The sequence below is a fragment of the Phallusia mammillata genome, chromosome 7 (assembly GCF_965637545.1).
Source record: "Phallusia mammillata chromosome 7, kaPhaMamm4.hap1.1, whole genome shotgun sequence".
In the NCBI taxonomy this organism is placed as follows: Eukaryota; Metazoa; Chordata; class Ascidiacea; order Phlebobranchia; family Ascidiidae; genus Phallusia; species Phallusia mammillata.
This window is the reverse complement of record NC_137258.1, coordinates 25,162,062-25,183,898: the sequence shown is the minus strand read 5'-3', so window position 1 is coordinate 25,183,898 and position 21,837 is coordinate 25,162,062. Positions and strand designations below refer to the sequence as shown.

Genomic DNA, 21,837 nt, shown 5'->3' with positions numbered 1-21,837 from the left:
AGTATGCACACACGACGACAGTTTGAAAATGCTAGACAAGAGTTTACTGTCATATCATTACAAGGATGTACACAAAATAAATAGCATCAAAGCATTACTGACAATATCGCTGTACCACTCGTTAGTATGACAATCAACATATTGAACCTAACCTGATTTAATGTGCTTTGTGTTCTGGCTCCATTAGTTTGCACTCAACCGTCGAACAGTGTGTTTCTCTTTCCTAAGAAGCTCAGGTTGCTAACGCTGCCGATGATTGCTTGAAGCCTTCATAACCTAAACAAATGTCATCTATCAATAAATATTACCTAAAACAATGTTTTGAACATAACAGACAATCATTGTTGTCAGAACACTAGCTATCCCGATGCCACAAGACCAAATTTCCTTTTTTTAATTACTCATTTAATTTTCCGCAATTTCGATAATTTTTCCGTATGTTCCGAAATGTCTTAAAACGTACAATTATGTGTGTATAAGTTACTCAAGCAGATGTCATTGATCCCAAACCTCTATCCCTTGACACTTTCTAATTCCCACAACAATTATTTGCTTACAAAACCCTCGCAATCCCAAATTTCTGCTTAAAGAACTAAGTTTAAAGTAGTAACAAGATCGCCCAGTCCAGTTACATATACAACTCTGCCCATTAAACCATCGCTTTGGACTATAACTTGGAAACGAGGTACAAGCGTTACTTAAACACGACCCACACCCAAAAAATAAGATATTTCTAAACCCCTGTTTGTCGAGATGGCTTTGTTTCGTTAACACCAATTGTCACCATTATCTTTGACTTACTTTTTTATTTTTTTGTTCTGCACCATGTGTATTGCTTGATGTACGGTGTTCATTCGAATCTTTTCGTTTTCGGGTAGACATTATCGAGTTCGGCTTCCCACAGGTTTCAGATATGCGTCGTTAGTAAATGGATGATGCTTGACAAAACACATTCTGTCATGTCCTAGTGGGAAACATCGTACAGCGCTCTTACAGCTGAAAAGAAATAACAAAATGACAGCAGGCTTGAAATAAATAAGTCAATGAGAGACTTGTATTAACACGCATGTAATACAACTGAACCCTAATTTGTGCGCGGTTAGGTGCCGCTAATAATGTAATAACATGACTTGCAGATAAAATTGTTTGCAACCAAAGTATGCACACACGACGACAGTTTGAAAATGCTAGACAAGAGTTTACTGTCATATCATTACAAGGATGTACACAAAATAAATAGCATCAAAGCATTACTGACAATATCGCTGTACCACTCGTTAGTATGACAATCAACATATTGAACCTAACCTGATTGATTGTGCTTTGTGTTCTGGCTCCATTAGTTTGCAATCAACCGTCGAACAGTGTGTTTCTCTTTCCTAAGAAGCTCAGGTTGCTAACGCTGCCGATGATTGCTTGAAGCCTTCATAACCTAAACAAATGTCATCTATCAATAAATATTACCTAAAACAATGTTTTGAACATAACAGACAATCATTGTTGTCAGAACACTAGCTATCCCGATGCCACAACACCAAATTTCCTTTTTTGAATTACTCATTTAATTTTCCGCAATTTCGATAATTTTTCCGTATGTTCCGAAATGTCGTAAAACGTACAATTATGTGTGTATAAGTTACTCAAGCAGATGTCATTGATCCCAAACCTCTATCCCTTGACACTTTCTAATTCCCACCAGAATTATTTGCTTACAAAACCCTCGCAATCCCAAATTTCTGCTTAAAGAACTAAGTTTAAAGTAGTAACAAGATCGCCCAGTCCAGTTACATATACAACTCTGCCCATTAAACCATCGCTTTGGACTATAACTTGGAAACGAGGTACAAGCGTTACTTAAACACGACCCACACCCAAAAAATAAGATATTTCTAAACCCCTGTTTGTCGAGATGGCTTTGTTTCGTTAACACCAATTGTCACCATTATCTTTGACTTACTTTTTTATTTTTTTGTTCTGCACCATGTGTATTGCTTGATGTACGGTGTTCATTCGAATCTTTTCGTTTTCGGGTAGACATTATCGAGTTCGGCTTCCCACAGGTTTCAGATATGCGTCGTTAGTAAATGGATGATGCTTGACAAAACACATTCTGTCATGTCCTAGTGGGAAACGTACAGCGCTCTTACAGCTGAAAAGAAATAACAAAATGACAGCAGGCTTGAAAGAAATAAGTCAATGAGAGACTTGTATTAACACGCATGTAATACAACTGAACCCTAATTTGTGCGCGGTTAGGTGCTGCTAATAATGTAATAACATGACTTGCAGATAAAATTGTTTGCAACCAAAATATGCACACACGACGACAGTTTGAAAATGCTAGACAAGAGTTTACTGTCATATCATTACAAGGATGTACACAAAATAAATAGCATCAAAGCATTACTGACAATATCGCTGTACCACTCGTTAGTATGACAATCAACATATTGAACCTAACCTGATTGATTGTGCTTTGTGTTCTGGCTCCATTAGTTTGCACTCAACCGTCGAACAGTGTGTTTCTCTTTCCTAAGAAGCTCAGGTTGCTAACGCTGCCGATGATTGCTTGAAGCCTTCATAACCTAAACAAATGTCATCTATCAATAAATATTACCTAAAACAATGTTTTGAACATAACAGACAATCATTGTTGTCAGAACACTAGCTATCCCGATGCCACAAGACCAAATTTCCTTTTTTTAATTACTCATTTAATTTTCCGCAAATTCGATAATTTTTCCGTATGTTCCGAAATGTCTTAAAACGTACAATTATGTGTGTATAAGTTACTCAAGCAGATGTCATTTATCCCAAACCTCTATCCCTTGACACTTTCTAATTCCCACAACAATTATTTGCTTACAAAACCCTCGCAATCCCAAATTTCTGCTTAAAGAACTAAGTTTAAAGTAGTAACAAGATCGCCCAGTCCAGTTACATATACAACTCTGCCCATTAAACCGTCGCTTTGGACTATAACTTCGAAACGAGGTACAAGCGTTACTTAAACACGACCCACACCCAAAAAATAAGATATTTCTAAACCCCTGTTTGTCGAGATGGCTTTGTTTCGTTAACACCAATTGTCACCATTATCTTTGACTTACTTTATTATTGTTTTGTTCTGCACCATGTGTATTGCTTGATGTACGGTGTTCATTCGAATCTTTTCGTTTTCGGGTAGACATTATCGAGTTCGGCTTCCCACAGGTTTCAGATATGTGTCGTTAGTAAATGGATGATGCTCGACAAAACACATTCTGTCATGTCCTAGTGGGAAACATCGTACAGCGCTCTTACAGCTGAAAAGAAATAACAAAATGACAGCAGGCTTGAAAGAAATAAGTCAATGAGAGACTTGTATTAACACACATGTAATACAACTGAACCCTAATTTGTGCGCGGTTAGGTGCCGCTAATAATGTAATAACATTACTTGCAGATAAAATTGTTTGCAACCAAAGTATGCACACACGACGACAGTTTGACAATGCTAGACAAGAGTTTACTGTCATATCATTACAAGGATGTACACAAAATAAATAGCATCAAAGCATTACTGACAATATCGCTGTACCACTCGTTAGTATGACAATCAACATATTGAACCTAACCTGATTGATTGTGCTTTGTGTTCTGGCTCCATTAGTTTGCAATCAACCGTCGAACAGTGTGTTTCTCTTTCCTAAGAAGCTCAGGTTGCTAACGCTGCCGATGATTGCTTGAAGCCTTCATAACCTAAACAAATGTCATCTATCAATAAATATTACCTAAAACAATGTTTTGAACATAACAGACAATCATTTTTGTCAGAACAATAGCTATTCCGATGCCACTAGAGCAAATTTACATGTTTTTTAATTATACATCCAATTTTCCGCAATTTCGATAATTTTTCCGCATGTTCCGAAATATCTTAAAACGTACAATTATGTGTGTATAAGTTACTCAGACAGATGTCATTTATCCCAAACCTTTATCCCTTGACCCTTTTCTAATTCCCCCAGAATTAATTACTTGCAAAACCCTTGCAATCCCAAACTTCTGCTTAAAGAACCAAACTGAAAGTAGTAACAAGATCGCCCAGCTAAGTTATATATACAACTCTGCCCATTAAACCATCGCTTTGAACTATAACTTGGAGACAAGCTGCTTAAGCACGAATCCCCCATAAAACTTAGATATTTCAAATCCTCTGTTTGTCGAGATGGCTTTGTTTCGTTAACAGAAATTGTCACCATTATCTTTGACTTACTTTTTGATTTTTCTGTTCTGCACCATGTGTATTGCTTCAAGTGCGGTGTTCATTCGAATCTTTTCGTTTTCGGGTAGACATTTTCGAGTTCGGCTTCCGACAGGTTTCTGATATGCGTCGTCAACGGACTTGAAAGAAATAAGTCAATGGGAGACTTCTATCCACACACATGTAACACAACTGAACCCTAATTTGTGGGCAGTTAAGTGCCGCTAAGAATGAAATAATATGACTTGCAGATTAAATGGTTTGCAACCAAAGTATGCACACACGACGGCAGTTTGAAAATTCTAGACAGGGGTTTACTGTCATACCATTGCAAGAATGTACACAAAATAAATAGCATCAATGTTGTACTGACAATATCGCTATAACACTCGTCAGTATGGCAATCAACATATTGAACCTAACCTGATTTATTGTGCTTTGTGTTCTGGCTCCATAGTTTGCATTCAACCGACAAATAGTGTGTTTCTCTTTCCTAAGGAGCTCAGCTTGCTAACACTGCTGATGATTGCTTGAAGCCTTTATAACCTAAAAAAATCGAATTGATAAATAAATGTTCCCTAAAACAATCTTTTGAACATACCAGATAATCATGGTTGTCAGAACACTAGCTATTCCGATGCCACAGGTTTAAATTTACATGTTTTTTAATTACTCATTCATTTTTCCGCAATTTCGCAAACATTTCCGTATGTTCCGAAATGTCATAAAGCGTACAATTATGTGTGTATAAGATACTCAGACAGATGTCATTTATTCCAAACCTCTATCCCGTGACCCTTTTCTAATTCCCCCAGAATTATTTACTTGCAAAACCCCTGCAATCCCAAACTTCTGCTTAAAGAAATAAACTTAAAGTAGTAACAAGATCGCCCAGCCAAATTATATATACATCTCTGCCCATTAAACCATCGCTTTGGACTATAACTTGGAAACGAGGTACAAGCGTTACTTAAACACGACATACCCCAAAAAACTTAGATATTTCACATTCTCTGTTTGTCGAGAAGGCTTTGTTTCATTAACACCAATTGTCACTATTATCTTTGACATACTTTTTTATTTTTTTGTTCTGCACCATGTGTATTGCTTGATGTAAGGTGTACATTCGAATTTTTTCGTTTTCGGGTAGATATTATCGAGTTCGGCTTCCCACAGGTTTCTCATATGCGTCGTTAGTAAATGGATGATGCTCGACAAAACAGATTCTGTCGTGTCCTAGTGGGAAACATCGTACAGCGCTCTTACAGCTGAAAAGAAATAACAAAATGACAGCAGGCTTGAAAGAATTAAATCAATGAGAGACTTCTATTAAAACACATGTAATACAACTGAACCCTAATTTGTGAGCAGTTAGGTGCCGCTAAGAATGCAATAACATGACTTGCAGATTAAATGGTTTGCAACCAAGGTGTGCACACACGACGGCAGTTTGAAAATGCTAGACAGGGGTTTACTGTCATAACATTGCAAGAATATACACAAAATAAATAGCATCAATGTAGTACTGACAATATCGCTGTAACACTCGTCAGTATGGCAATCAACATATTGAACCTAACCTGATTTATTGTGCTTTGTGTTCTGGCTCCATAGCTTGCATTCAACCGACAAATAGTGTGTTTCTCCTTCCTAAGAAGCAATGCTTGCTAACGCTCCCGATGATTGCTTGAAGCCTTCATAACCTAAACAAATTAAATTGATAAATAAATGTTCCCTGAATCAATGTTTTGAACACACCAGACAATTATTGTTGTCAGAACACTAGCTATCTCGATGCCACAAGTTTAAATTTACATGTTTTTTAATTACACATTAAATTTTCCGCAATTTCGATAATTTTTCCGTATGTTCCGAAATGTCGTAAAACCTACAATTATGTGTGTATAAGTTACTCAAGTAGATGTCATTTATCCCAAACCTTTATCCCTTGATCCTTTTCTAATTCCCCCAGAATTATTTACTTGCAAAACCCCTGCAATCCCAAACTTCTGCTTAAAAAACCAAACTTAAAGTAGTAACAAGATCGCCCAGCTAAGTTATATATACAACTCTGCCCATTAAACCATCGCTTTGGACAATAACTTGGAGACAAGTTGCTTAAGCACGAACCCCCCATAAAACTTAGATATTTCAAATCCTCTGTTTGTCGAGATGGCTTTGTTTCGTTAACACCAATTGTCACCATTATCTTTGACTTACTTTTTTATTTTTTTGTTCTGCACCATGTGTATTGCTTGATGTACGGTGTTCATTCGAATCTTTTCGTTTTCGGGTAGATATTATCGAGTTCGGCTTCCCACAGGTTTCAGATATGCGTCGTTAGTAAATGGATGATGCTTGACAAAACACATTCTGTCATGTCCTATTGGGAAACATCGTACAGCGCTCTTACAGCTGAAAAGAAATAACAAAATGACAGCAGGCTTGAAAGAAATAAGTCAATGAGAGACTTGTATTAACACGCATGTAATACAACTGAACCCTAATTTGTGCGCGGTTAGGTGCCGCTAATAATGTAATAACATGACTTGCAGATAAAATTGTTTGCAACCAAAGTATGCACACACGACGACAGTTTGAAAATGCTAGACAAGAGTTTACTGTCATATCATTACAAGGATGTACACAAAATAAATAGCATCAAAGCATTACTGACAATATCGCTGTACCACTCGTTAGTATGACAATCAACATATTGAACCTAACCTGATTTAATGTGCTTTGTGTTCTGGCTCCATTAGTTTGCACTCAACCGTCGAACAGTGTGTTTCTCTTTCCTAAGAAGCTCAGGTTGCTAACGCTGCCGTTGATTGCTTGAAGCCTTCATAACCTAAACAAATGTCATCTATCAATAAATATTACCTAAAACAATGTTTTGAACATAACAGACAATCATTGTTGTCAGAACACTAGCTATCCCGATGCCACAACACCAAATTTCCTTTTTTTAATTACTCATTTAATTTTCCGCAATTTCGATAATTTTTCCGTATGTTCCGAAATGTCTTAAAACGTACAATTATGTGTGTATAAGTTACTCAAGCAGATGTCATTTATCCCAAACCTCTATCCCTTGACACTTTCTAATTCCCACAACAATTATTTGCTTACAAAACCCTCGCAATCCCAAATTTCTGCTTAAAGAACTAAGTTTAAAGTAGTAACAAGATCGCCCAGTCCAGTTACATATACAACTCTGCCCATTAAACCATCGCTTTGGACTATAACTTGGAAACGAGGTACAAGCGTTACTTAAACACGACCCACACCCAAAAAATAAGATATTTCTAAACCCCTGTTTGTCGAGATGGCTTTGTTTCGTTAACACCAATTGTCACCATTATCTTTGACTTACTTTTTTATTTTTTTGTTCTGCACCATGTGTATTGCTTGATGTACGGTGTTCATTCGAATCTTTTCGTTTTCGGGTAGATATTATCGAGTTCGGCTTCCCACAGGTTTCAGATATGCGTCGTTAGTAAATGGATGATGCTTGACAAAACACATTCTGTCATGTCCTAGTGGGAAACATCGTACAGCGCTCTTACAGCTGAAAAGAAATAACAAAATGACAGCAGGCTTGAAAGAAATAAGTCAATGAGAGACTTGTATTAACACGCATGTAATACAACTGAACCCTAATTTGTGCGCGGTTAGGTGCCGCTAATAATGTAATAACATGACTTGCAGATAAAATTGTTTGCAACCAAAGTATGCACACACGACGACAGTTTGAAAATGCTAGACAAGAGTTTACTGTCATATCATTACAAGGATGTACACAAAATAAATAGCATCAAAGCATTACTGACAATATCGCTGTACCACTCGTTAGTATGACAATCAACATATTGAACCTAACCTGATTTAATGTGCTTTGTGTTCTGGCTCCATTAGTTTGCACTCAACCGTCGAACAGTGTGTTTCTCTTTCCTAAGAAGCTCAGGTTGCTAACGCTGCCGATGATTGCTTGAAGCCTTCATAACCTAAACAAATGTCATCTATCAATAAATATTACCTAAAACAATGTTTTGAACATAACAGACAATCATTGTTGTCAGAACACTAGCTATCCCGATGCCACAAGACCAAATTTCCTTTTTTTAATTACTCATTTAATTTTCCGCAATTTCGATAATTTTTCCGTATGTTCCGAAATGTCTTAAAACGTACAATTATGTGTGTATAAGTTACTCAAGCAGATGTCATTTATCCCAAACCTCTATCCCTTGACACTTTCTAATTCCCACCAGAATTATTTGCTTACAAAACCCTCGCAATCCCAAATTTCTGCTTAAAGAACTAAGTTTAAAGTAGTAACAAGATCGCCCAGTCCAGTTACAGATACAACTCTGCCCATTAAACCATCGCTTTGGACTATAACTTGGAAACGAGGTACAAGCGTTACTTAAACACGACCCACCCCCAAAAAATAAGATATTTCTAAACCCCTGTTTGTCGAGATGGCTTTGTTTCGTTAACACCAATTGTCACCATTATCTTTGACTTACTTTTTTATTTTTTTGTTCTGCACCATGTGTATTGCTTGATGTACGGTGTTCATTCGAATCTTTTCGTTTTCGGGTAGACATTATCGAGTTCGGCTTCCCACAGGTTTCAGATATGCGTCGTTAGTAAATGGATGATGCTTGACAAAACACATTCTGTCATGTCCTAGTGGGAAACATCGTACAGCGCTCTTACAGCTGAAAAGAAATAACAAAATGACAGCAGGCTTGAAAGAAATAAGTCAATGAGAGACTTGTATTAACACGCATGTAATACAACTGAACCCTAATTTGTGCGCGGTTAGGTGCCGCTAATAATGTAATAACATGACTTGCAGATAAAATTGTTTGCAACCAAAGTATGCACACACGACGACAGTTTGAAAATGCTAGACAAGAGTTTACTGTCATATCATTACAAGGATGTACACAAAATAAATAGCATCAAAGCATTACTGACAATATCGCTGTACCACTCGTTAGTATGACAATCAACATATTGAACCTAACCTGATTGATTGTGCTTTGTGTTCTGGCTCCATTAGTTTGCAATCAACCGTCGAACAGTGTGTTTCTCTTTCCTAAGAAGCTCAGGTTGCTAACGCTGCCGATGATTGCTTGAAGCCTTCATAACCTAAACAAATGTCATCTATCAATAAATATTACCTAAAACAATGTTTTGAACATAACAGACAATCATTGTTGTCAGAACACTAGCTATCCCGATGCCACAAGACCAAATTTCCTTTTTTTAATTACTCATTTAATTTTCCACAATTTCGATAATTTTTCCGTATGTTCCGAAATGTCTTAAACCGTACAATTGTGTGTGTATAAGTTACTCAAGCAGATGTCATTGATCCCAAACCTCTATCCCTTGACACTTTCTATTTCCCACAACAATTATTTGCTTACAAAACCCTCGCAATCCCAAATTTCTGCTTAAAGAACTAAGTTTAAAGTAGTAACAAGATCGCCCAGTCCAGTTACATATACAACTCTGCCCATTAAACCATCGCTTTGGACTATAACTTGGAAACGAGGTACAAGCGTTACTTAAACACGACCCACACCCAAAAAATAAGATATTTCTAAACCCCTGTTTGTCGAGATGGCTTTGTTTCGTTAACACCAATTGTCACCATTATCTTTGACTTACTTTTTTATTTTTTTGTTCTGCACCATGTGTATTGCTTGATGTACGGTGTTCATTCGAATCTTTTCGTTTTCGGGTAGACATTATCGAGTTCGGCTTCCCACAGGTTTCAGATATGCGTCGTTAGTAAATGGATGATGCTTGACAAAACACATTCTGTCATGTCCTAGTGGGAAACATCGTACAGCGCTCTTACAGCTGAAAAGAAATAACAAAATGACAGCAGGCTTGAAATAAATAAGTCAATGAGAGACTTGTATTAACACGCATGTAATACAACTGAACCCTAATTTGTGCGCGGTTAGGTGCCGCTAATAATGTAATAACATGACTTGCAGATAAAATTGTTTGCAACCAAAGTATGCACACACGACGACAGTTTGAAAATGCTAGACAAGAGTTTACTGTCATATCATTACAAGGATGTACACAAAATAAATAGCATCAAAGCATTACTGACAATATCGCTGTACCACTCGTTAGTATGACAATCAACATATTGAACCTAACCTGATTTAATGTGCTTTGTGTTCTGGCTCCATTAGTTTGCACTCAACCGTCGAACAGTGTGTTTCTCTTTCCTAAGAAGCTCAGGTTGCTAACGCTGCCGATGATTGCTTGAAGCCTTCATAACCTAAACAAATGTCATCTATCAATAAATATTACCTAAAACAATGTTTTGAACATAACAGACAATCATTGTTGTCAGAACACTAGCTATCCCGATGCCACAAGACCAAATTTCCTTTTTTTAATTACTCATTTAATTTTCCGCAATTTCGATAATTTTTCCGTATGTTCCGAAATGTCTTAAAACGTACAATTATGTGTGTATAAGTTACTCAAGCAGATGTCATTTATCCCAAACCTCTATCCCTTGACACTTTCTAATTCCCACCAGAATTATTTGCTTACAAAACCCTCGCAATCCCAAATTTCTGCTTAAAGAACTAAGTTTAAAGTAGTAACAAGATCGCCCAGTCCAGTTACAGATACAACTCTGCCCATTAAACCATCGCTTTGGACTATAACTTGGAAACGAGGTACAAGCGTTACTTAAACACGACCCACCCCCAAAAAATAAGATATTTCTAAACCCCTGTTTGTCGAGATGGCTTTGTTTCGTTAACACCAATTGTCACCATTATCTTTGACTTACTTTTTTATTTTTTTGTTCTGCACCATGTGTATTGCTTGATGTACGGTGTTCATTCGAATCTTTTCGTTTTCGGGTAGACATTATCGAGTTCGGCTTCCCACAGGTTTCAGATATGCGTCGTTAGTAAATGGATGATGCTTGACAAAACACATTCTGTCATGTCCTAGTGGGAAACATCGTACAGCGCTCTTACAGCTGAAAAGAAATAACAAAATGACAGCAGGCTTGAAAGAAATAAGTCAATGAGAGACTTGTATTAACACGCATGTAATACAACTGAACCCTAATTTGTGCGCGGTTAGGTGCCGCTAATAATGTAATAACATGACTTGCAGATAAAATTGTTTGCAACCAAAGTATGCACACACGACGACAGTTTGAAAATGCTAGACAAGAGTTTACTGTCATATCATTACAAGGATGTACACAAAATAAATAGCATCAAAGCATTACTGACAATATCGCTGTACCACTCGTTAGTATGACAATCAACATATTGAACCTAACCTGATTGATTGTGCTTTGTGTTCTGGCTCCATTAGTTTGCAATCAACCGTCGAACAGTGTGTTTCTCTTTCCTAAGAAGCTCAGGTTGCTAACGCTGCCGATGATTGCTTGAAGCCTTCATAACCTAAACAAATGTCATCTATCAATAAATATTACCTAAAACAATGTTTTGAACATAACAGACAATCATTGTTGTCAGAACACTAGCTATCCCGATGCCACAAGACCAAATTTCCTTTTTTTAATTACTCATTTAATTTTCCACAATTTCGATAATTTTTCCGTATGTTCCGAAATGTCTTAAACCGTACAATTGTGTGTGTATAAGTTACTCAAGCAGATGTCATTGATCCCAAACCTCTATCCCTTGACACTTTCTATTTCCCACAACAATTATTTGCTTACAAAACCCTCGCAATCCCAAATTTCTGCTTAAAGAACTAAGTTTAAAGTAGTAACAAGATCGCCCAGTCCAGTTACATATACAACTCTGCCCATTAAACCATCGCTTTGGACTATAACTTGGAAACGAGGTACAAGCGTTACTTAAACACGACCCACACCCAAAAAATAAGATATTTCTAAACCCCTGTTTGTCGAGATGGCTTTGTTTCGTTAACACCAATTGTCACCATTATCTTTGACTTACTTTTTTATTTTTTTGTTCTGCACCATGTGTATTGCTTGATGTACGGTGTTCATTCGAATCTTTTCGTTTTCGGGTAGACATTATCGAGTTCGGCTTCCCACAGGTTTCAGATATGCGTCGTTAGTAAATGGATGATGCTTGACAAAACACATTCTGTCATGTCCTAGTGGGAAACATCGTACAGCGCTCTTACAGCTGAAAAGAAATAACAAAATGACAGCAGGCTTGAAATAAATAAGTCAATGAGAGACTTGTATTAACACGCATGTAATACAACTGAACCCTAATTTGTGCGCGGTTAGGTGCCGCTAATAATGTAATAACATGACTTGCAGATAAAATTGTTTGCAACCAAAGTATGCACACACGACGACAGTTTGAAAATGCTAGACAAGAGTTTACTGTCATATCATTACAAGGATGTACACAAAATAAATAGCATCAAAGCATTACTGACAATATCGCTGTACCACTCGTTAGTATGACAATCAACATATTGAACCTAACCTGATTTAATGTGCTTTGTGTTCTGGCTCCATTAGTTTGCACTCAACCGTCGAACAGTGTGTTTCTCTTTCCTAAGAAGCTCAGGTTGCTAACGCTGCCGATGATTGCTTGAAGCCTTCATAACCTAAACAAATGTCATCTATCAATAAATATTACCTAAAACAATGTTTTGAACATAACAGACAATCATTGTTGTCAGAACACTAGCTATCCCGATGCCACAACACCAAATTTCCTTTTTTGAATTACTCATTTAATTTTCCGCAATTTCGATAATTTTTCCGTATGTTCCGAAATGTCGTAAAACGTACAATTATGTGTGTATAAGTTACTCAAGCAGATGTCATTGATCCCAAACCTCTATCCCTTGACACTTTCTAATTCCCACCAGAATTATTTGCTTACAAAACCCTCGCAATCCCAAATTTCTGCTTAAAGAACTAAGTTTAAAGTAGTAACAAGATCGCCCAGTCCAGTTACATATACAACTCTGCCCATTAAACCATCGCTTTGGACTATAACTTGGAAACGAGGTACAAGCGTTACTTAAACACGACCCACCCCCAAAAAATAAGATATTTCTAAACCCCTGTTTGTCGAGATGGCTTTGTTTCGTTAACACCAATTGTCACCATTATCTTTGACTTACTTTTTTATTTTTTTGTTCTGCACCATGTGTATTGCTTGATGTACGGTGTTCATTCGAATCTTTTCGTTTTCGGGTAGATATTATCGAGTTCGGCTTCCCACAGGTTTCAGATATGCGTCGTTAGTAAATGGATGATGCTTGACAAAACACATTCTGTCATGTCCTAGTGGGAAACATCGTACAGCGCTCTTACAGCTGAAAAGAAATAACAAAATGACAGCAGGCTTGAAAGAAATAAGTCAATGAGAGACTTGTATTAACACGCATGTAATACAACTGAACCCTAATTTGTGCGCGGTTAGGTGCCGCTAATAATGTAATAACATGACTTGCAGATAAAATTGTTTGCAACCAAAGTATGCACACACGACGACAGTTTGAAAATGCTAGACAAGAGTTTACTGTCATATCATTACAAGGATGTACACAAAATAAATAGCATCAAAGCATTACTGACAATATCGCTGTACCACTCGTTAGTATGACAATCAACATATTGAACCTAACCTGATTTAATGTGCTTTGTGTTCTGGCTCCATTAGTTTGCACTCAACCGTCGAACAGTGTGTTTCTCTTTCCTAAGAAGCTCAGGTTGCTAACGCTGCCGATGATTGCTTGAAGCCTTCATAACCTAAACAAATGTCATCTATCAATAAATATTACCTAAAACAATGTTTTGAACATAACAGACAATCATTGTTGTCAGAACACTAGCTATCCCGATGCCACAAGACCAAATTTCCTTTTTTTAATTACTCATTTAATTTTCCGCAATTTCGATAATTTTTCCGTATGTTCCGAAATGTCTTAAAACGTACAATTATGTGTGTATAAGTTACTCAAGCAGATGTCATTTATCCCAAACCTCTATCCCTTGACACTTTCTAATTCCCACCAGAATTATTTGCTTACAAAACCCTCGCAATCCCAAATTTCTGCTTAAAGAACTAAGTTTAAAGTAGTAACAAGATCGCCCAGTCCAGTTACAGATACAACTCTGCCCATTAAACCATCGCTTTGGACTATAACTTGGAAACGAGGTACAAGCGTTACTTAAACACGACCCACCCCCAAAAAATAAGATATTTCTAAACCCCTGTTTGTCGAGATGGCTTTGTTTCGTTAACACCAATTGTCACCATTATCTTTGACTTACTTTTTTATTTTTTTGTTCTGCACCATGTGTATTGCTTGATGTACGGTGTTCATTCGAATCTTTTCGTTTTCGGGTAGACATTATCGAGTTCGGCTTCCCACAGGTTTCAGATATGCGTCGTTAGTAAATGGATGATGCTTGACAAAACACATTCTGTCATGTCCTAGTGGGAAACATCGTACAGCGCTCTTACAGCTGAAAAGAAATAACAAAATGACAGCAGGCTTGAAAGAAATAAGTCAATGAGAGACTTGTATTAACACGCATGTAATACAACTGAACCCTAATTTGTGCGCGGTTAGGTGCCGCTAATAATGTAATAACATGACTTGCAGATAAAATTGTTTGCAACCAAAGTATGCACACACGACGACAGTTTGAAAATGCTAGACAAGAGTTTACTGTCATATCATTACAAGGATGTACACAAAATAAATAGCATCAAAGCATTACTGACAATATCGCTGTACCACTCGTTAGTATGACAATCAACATATTGAACCTAACCTGATTGATTGTGCTTTGTGTTCTGGCTCCATTAGTTTGCAATCAACCGTCGAACAGTGTGTTTCTCTTTCCTAAGAAGCTCAGGTTGCTAACGCTGCCGATGATTGCTTGAAGCCTTCATAACCTAAACAAATGTCATCTATCAATAAATATTACCTAAAACAATGTTTTGAACATAACAGACAATCATTGTTGTCAGAACACTAGCTATCCCGATGCCACAAGACCAAATTTCCTTTTTTTAATTACTCATTTAATTTTCCACAATTTCGATAATTTTTCCGTATGTTCCGAAATGTCTTAAACCGTACAATTGTGTGTGTATAAGTTACTCAAGCAGATGTCATTGATCCCAAACCTCTATCCCTTGACACTTTCTATTTCCCACAACAATTATTTGCTTACAAAACCCTCGCAATCCCAAATTTCTGCTTAAAGAACTAAGTTTAAAGTAGTAACAAGATCGCCCAGTCCAGTTACATATACAACTCTGCCCATTAAACCATCGCTTTGGACTATAACTTGGAAACGAGGTACAAGCGTTACTTAAACACGACCCACACCCAAAAAATAAGATATTTCTAAACCCCTGTTTGTCGAGATGGCTTTGTTTCGTTAACACCAATTGTCACCATTATCTTTGACTTACTTTTTTATTTTTTTGTTCTGCACCATGTGTATTGCTTGATGTACGGTGTTCATTCGAATCTTTTCGTTTTCGGGTAGACATTATCGAGTTCGGCTTCCCACAGGTTTCAGATATGCGTCGTTAGTAAATGGATGATGCTTGACAAAACACATTCTGTCATGTCCTAGTGGGAAACATCGTACAGCGCTCTTACAGCTGAAAAGAAATAACAAAATGACAGCAGGCTTGAAATAAATAAGTCAATGAGAGACTTGTATTAACACGCATGTAATACAACTGAACCCTAATTTGTGCGCGGTTAGGTGCCGCTAATAATGTAATAACATGACTTGCAGATAAAATTGTTTGCAACCAAAGTATGCACACACGACGACAGTTTGAAAATGCTAGACAAGAGTTTACTGTCATATCATTACAAGGATGTACACAAAATAAATAGCATCAAAGCATTACTGACAATATCGCTGTACCACTCGTTAGTATGACAATCAACATATTGAACCTAACCTGATTTAATGTGCTTTGTGTTCTGGCTCCATTAGTTTGCACTCAACCGTCGAACAGTGTGTTTCTCTTTCCTAAGAAGCTCAGGTTGCTAACGCTGCCGATGATTGCTTGAAGCCTTCATAACCTAAACAAATGTCATCTATCAATAAATATTACCTAAAACAATGTTTTGAACATAACAGACAATCATTGTTGTCAGAACACTAGCTATCCCGATGCCACAAGACCAAATTTCCTTTTTTTAATTACTCATTTAATTTTCCGCAATTTCGATAATTTTTCCGTATGTTCCGAAATGTCTTAAAACGTACAATTATGTGTGTATAAGTTACTCAAGCAGATGTCATTTATCCCAAACCTCTATCCCTTGACACTTTCTAATTCCCACCAGAATTATTTGCTTACAAAACCCTCGCAATCCCAAATTTCTGCTTAAAGAACTAAGTTTAAAGTAGTAACAAGATCGCCCAGTCCAGTTACAGATACAACTCTGCCCATTAAACCATCGCTTTGGACTATAACTTGGAAACGAGGTACAAGCGTTACTTAAACACGACCCACCCCCAAAAAATAAGATATTTCTAAACCCCTGTTTGTCGAGATGGCTTTGTTTCGTTAACACCAATTGTCACCATTATCTTTGACTTACTTTTTTATTTTTTTGTTCTGCACCATGTGTATTGCTTGATGTACGGTGTTCATTCGAATCTTTTCGTTTTCGGGTAGACATTATCGAGTTCGGCTTCCCACAGGTTTCAGATATGCGTCGTTAGTAAATGGATGATGCTTGACAAAACACATTCTGTCATGTCCTAGTGGGAAACATCGTACAGCGCTCTTACAGCTGAAAAGAAATAACAAAATGACAGCAGGCTTGAAAGAAATAAGTCAATGAGAGACTTGTATTAACACGCATGTAATACAACTGAACCCTAATTTGTGCGCGGTTAGGTGCCGCTAATAATGTAATAACATGACTTGCAGATAAAATTGTTTGCAACCAAAGTATGCACACACGACGACAGTTTGAAAATGCTAGACAAGAGTTTACTGTCATATCATTACAAGGATGTACACAAAATAAATAGCATCAAAGCATTACTGACAATATCGCTGTACCACTCGTTAGTATGACAATCAACATATTGAACCTAACCTGATTTAATGTGCTTTGTGTTCTGGCTCCATTAGTTTGCACTCAACCGTCGAACAGTGTGTTTCTCTTTCCTAAGAAGCTCAGGTTGCTAACGCTGCCGATGATTGCTTGAAGCCTTCATAACCTAAACAAATGTCATCTATCAATAAATATTACCTAAAACAATGTTTTGAACATAACAGACAATCATTGTTGTCAGAACACTAGCTATCCCGATGCCACAAGACCAAATTTCCTTTTTTTAATTACTCATTTAATTTTCCGCAATTTCGATAATTTTTCCGTATGTTCCGAAATGTCTTAAAACGTACAATTATGTGTGTATAAGTTACTCAAGCAGATGTCATTTATCCCAAACCTCTATCCCTTGACACTTTCTAATTCCCACCAGAATTATTTGCTTACAAAACCCTCGCAATCCCAAATTTCTGCTTAAAGAACTAAGTTTAAAGTAGTAACAAGATCGCCCAGTCCAGTTACAGATACAACTCTGCCCATTAAACCATCGCTTTGGACTATAACTTGGAAACGAGGTACAAGCGTTACTTAAACACGACCCACCCCCAAAAAATAAGATATTTCTAAACCCCTGTTTGTCGAGATGGCTTTGTTTCGTTAACACCAATTGTCACCATTATCTTTGACTTACTTTTTTATTTTTTTGTTCTGCACCATGTGTATTGCTTGATGTACGGTGTTCATTCGAATCTTTTCGTTTTCGGGTAGACATTATCGAGTTCGGCTTCCCACAGGTTTCAGATATGCGTCGTTAGTAAATGGATGATGCTTGACAAAACACATTCTGTCATGTCCTAGTGGGAAACATCGTACAGCGCTCTTACAGCTGAAAAGAAATAACAAAATGACAGCAGGCTTGAAAGAAATAAGTCAATGAGAGACTTGTATTAACACGCATGTAATACAACTGAACCCTAATTTGTGCGCGGTTAGGTGCCGCTAATAATGTAATAACATGACTTGCAGATAAAATTGTTTGCAACCAAAGTATGCACACACGACGACAGTTTGAAAATGCTAGACAAGAGTTTACTGTCATATCATTACAAGGATGTACACAAAATAAATAGCATCAAAGCATTACTGACAATATCGCTGTACCACTCGTTAGTATGACAATCAACATATTGAACCTAACCTGATTGATTGTGCTTTGTGTTCTGGCTCCATTAGTTTGCAATCAACCGTCGAACAGTGTGTTTCTCTTTCCTAAGAAGCTCAGGTTGCTAACGCTGCCGATGATTGCTTGAAGCCTTCATAACCTAAACAAATGTCATCTATCAATAAATATTACCTAAAACAATGTTTTGAACATAACAGACAATCATTGTTGTCAGAACACTAGCTATCCCGATGCCACAAGACCAAATTTCCTTTTTTTAATTACTCATTTAATTTTCCACAATTTCGATAATTTTTCCGTATGTTCCGAAATGTCTTAAACCGTACAATTGTGTGTGTATAAGTTACTCAAGCAGATGTCATTGATCCCAAACCTCTATCCCTTGACACTTTCTATTTCCCACAACAATTATTTGCTTACAAAACCCTCGCAATCCCAAATTTCTGCTTAAAGAACTAAGTTTAAAGTAGTAACAAGATCGCCCAGTCCAGTTACATATACAACTCTGCCCATTAAACCATCGCTTTGGACTATAACTTGGAAACGAGGTACAAGCGTTACTTAAACACGACCCACACCCAAAAAATAAGATATTTCTAAACCCCTGTTTGTCGAGATGGCTTTGTTTCGTTAACACCAATTGTCACCATTATCTTTGACTTACTTTTTTATTTTTTTGTTCTGCACCATGTGTATTGCTTGATGTACGGTGTTCATTCGAATCTTTTCGTTTTCGGGTAGACATTATCGAGTTCGGCTTCCCACAGGTTTCAGATATGCGTCGTTAGTAAATGGATGATGCTTGACAAAACACATTCTGTCATGTCCTAGTGGGAAACATCGTACAGCGCTCTTACAGCTGAAAAGAAATAACAAAATGACAGCAGGCTTGAAATAAATAAGTCAATGAGAGACTTGTATTAACACGCATGTAATACAACTGAACCCTAATTTGTGCGCGGTTAGGTGCCGCTAATAATGTAATAACATGACTTGCAGATAAAATTGTTTGCAACCAAAGTATGCACACACGACGACAGTTTGAAAATGCTAGACAAGAGTTTACTGTCATATCATTACAAGGATGTACACAAAATAAATAGCATCAAAGCATTACTGACAATATCGCTGTACCACTCGTTAGTATGACAATCAACATATTGAACCTAACCTGATTTAATGTGCTTTGTGTTCTGGCTCCATTAGTTTGCACTCAACCGTCGAACAGTGTGTTTCTCTTTCCTAAGAAGCTCAGGTTGCTAACGCTGCCGATGATTGCTTGAAGCCTTCATAACCTAAACAAATGTCATCTATCAATAAATATTACCTAAAACAATGTTTTGAACATAACAGACAATCATTGTTGTCAGAACACTAGCTATCCCGATGCCACAACACCAAATTTCCTTTTTTGAATTACTCATTTAATTTTCCGCAATTTCGATAATTTTTCCGTATGTTCCGAAATGTCGTAAAACGTACAATTATGTGTGTATAAGTTACTCAAGCAGATGTCATTGATCCCAAACCTCTATCCCTTGACACTTTCTAATTCCCACCAGAATTATTTGCTTACAAAACCCTCGCAATCCCAAATTTCTGCTTAAAGAACTAAGTTTAAAGTAGTAACAAGATCGCCCAGTCCAGTTACATATACAACTCTGCCCATTAAACCATCGCTTTGGACTATAACTTGGAAACGAGGTACAAGCGTTACTTAAACACGACCCACCCCCAAAAAATAAGATATTTCTAAACCCCTGTTTGTCGAGATGGCTTTGTTTCGTTAACACCAATTGTCACCATTATCTTTGACTTACTTTTTTATTTTTTTGTTCTGCACCATGTGTATTGCTTGATGTACGGTGTTCATTCGAATCTTTTCGTTTTCGGGTAGACATTATCGAGTTCGGCTTCCCACAGGTTTCAGATATGCGTCGTTAGTAAATGGATGATGCTTGACAAAACACATTCTGTCATGTCCTAGTGGGAAACGTACAGCGCTCTTACAGCTGAAAAGAAATAACAAAATGACAGCAGGCTTGAAAGAAATAAGTCAATGAGAGACTTGTATTAACACGCATGTAATACAACTGAACCCTAATTTGTGCGCGGTTAGGTGCTGCTAATAATGTAATAACATGACTTGCAGATAAAATTGTTTGCAACCAAAATATGCACACACGACGACAGTTTGAAAATGCTAGACAAGAGTTTACTGTCATATCATTACAAGGATGTACACAAAATAAATAGCATCAAAGCATTACTGACAATATCGCTGTACCACTCGTTAGTATGACAATCAACATATTGAACCTAACCTGATTGATTGTGCTTTGTGTTCTGGCTCCATTAGTTTGCACTCAACCGTCGAACAGTGTGTTTCTCTTTCCTAAGAAGCTCAGGTTGCTAACGCTGCCGATGATTGCTTGAAGCCTTCATAACCTAAACAAATGTCATCTATCAATAAATATTACCTAAAACAATGTTTTGAACATAACAGACAATCATTGTTGTCAGAACACTAGCTATCCCGATGCCACAAGACCAAATTTCCTTTTTTTAATTACTCATTTAATTTTCCGCAATTTCGATAATTTTTCCGTATGTTCCGAAATGTCTTAAAACGTACAATTATGTGTGTATAAGTTACTCAAGCAGATGTCATTTATCCCAAACCTCTATCCCTTGACACTTTCTAATTCCCCCAAGAATTATTTGCTTACAAAACCCTCGCAATCCCAAATTTCTGCTTAAAGAACTAAGTTTAAAGTAGTAACAAGATCGCCCAGTCCAGTTACATATACAACTCTGCCCATTAAACCGTCGCTTTGGACTATAACTTCGAAACGAGGTACAAGCGTTACTTAAACACGACCCACCCCCAAAAAATAAGATATTTCTAAACCCCTGTTTGTCGAGATGGCTTTGTTTCGTTAACACCAATTGTCACCATTATCTTTGACTTACTTTATTATTGTTTTGTTCTGCACCATGTGTATTGCTTGATGTACGGTGTTCATTCGAATCTTTTCGTTTTCGGGTAGACATTATCGAGTTCGGCTTCCCACAGGTTTCAGATATGTGTCGTTAGTAAATGGATGATGCTCGACAAAACACATTCTGTCATGTCCTAGTGGGAAACATCGTACAGCGCTCTTACAGCTGAAAAGAAATAACAAAATGACAGCAGGCTTGAAAGAAATAAGTCAATGAGAGACTTGTATTAACACACATGTAATACAACTGAACCCTAATTTGTGCGCAGTTAGGTGCCGCTAATAATGTAATAACATTACTTGCAGATAAAATTGTT

The 21,837-nt window shown here is 37.1% G+C and overlaps 5 long non-coding RNA genes across 5 annotated transcripts; all 5 read right to left on the bottom strand.

Annotated features, from left to right (window-relative positions):
• Positions 1-1,677: 1,677 nt before the first annotated feature.
• Positions 1,678-3,454, bottom strand: LOC145237600 (uncharacterized). The gene is made up of 3 exons (XR_013862013.1): positions 3,111-3,454; positions 2,462-2,585; positions 1,678-2,149 (listed from the first exon to the last, which is right to left on the bottom strand). It is a non-coding gene; the product is annotated as an uncharacterized LOC145237600 (long non-coding RNA).
• A 38-nt stretch (positions 3,455-3,492) lies between these two features.
• Positions 3,493-5,943, bottom strand: LOC145237599 (uncharacterized). The gene is made up of 5 exons (XR_013862012.1): positions 5,827-5,943; positions 5,320-5,514; positions 4,670-4,792; positions 4,259-4,386; positions 3,493-3,741 (listed from the first exon to the last, which is right to left on the bottom strand). It is a non-coding gene; the product is annotated as an uncharacterized LOC145237599 (long non-coding RNA).
• Positions 5,944-12,012: 6,069 nt separating this feature from the next.
• On the bottom strand, positions 12,013-15,236 carry LOC145239704 (uncharacterized). Its single transcript, XR_013862362.1, has 3 exons — positions 13,910-15,236; positions 12,754-13,597; positions 12,013-12,441 (listed from the first exon to the last, which is right to left on the bottom strand). It is a non-coding gene; the product is annotated as an uncharacterized LOC145239704 (long non-coding RNA).
• A 244-nt stretch (positions 15,237-15,480) lies between these two features.
• On the bottom strand, positions 15,481-18,704 carry LOC145239703 (uncharacterized). Its single transcript, XR_013862361.1, has 3 exons — positions 17,378-18,704; positions 16,222-17,065; positions 15,481-15,909 (listed from the first exon to the last, which is right to left on the bottom strand). It is a non-coding gene; the product is annotated as an uncharacterized LOC145239703 (long non-coding RNA).
• A 244-nt stretch (positions 18,705-18,948) lies between these two features.
• On the bottom strand, positions 18,949-21,814 carry LOC145237598 (uncharacterized). The gene is made up of 4 exons (XR_013862011.1): positions 21,492-21,814; positions 20,843-20,966; positions 19,690-20,530; positions 18,949-19,377 (listed from the first exon to the last, which is right to left on the bottom strand). It is a non-coding gene; the product is annotated as an uncharacterized LOC145237598 (long non-coding RNA).
• Between the last annotated feature and the right edge of the window lie 23 nt (positions 21,815-21,837).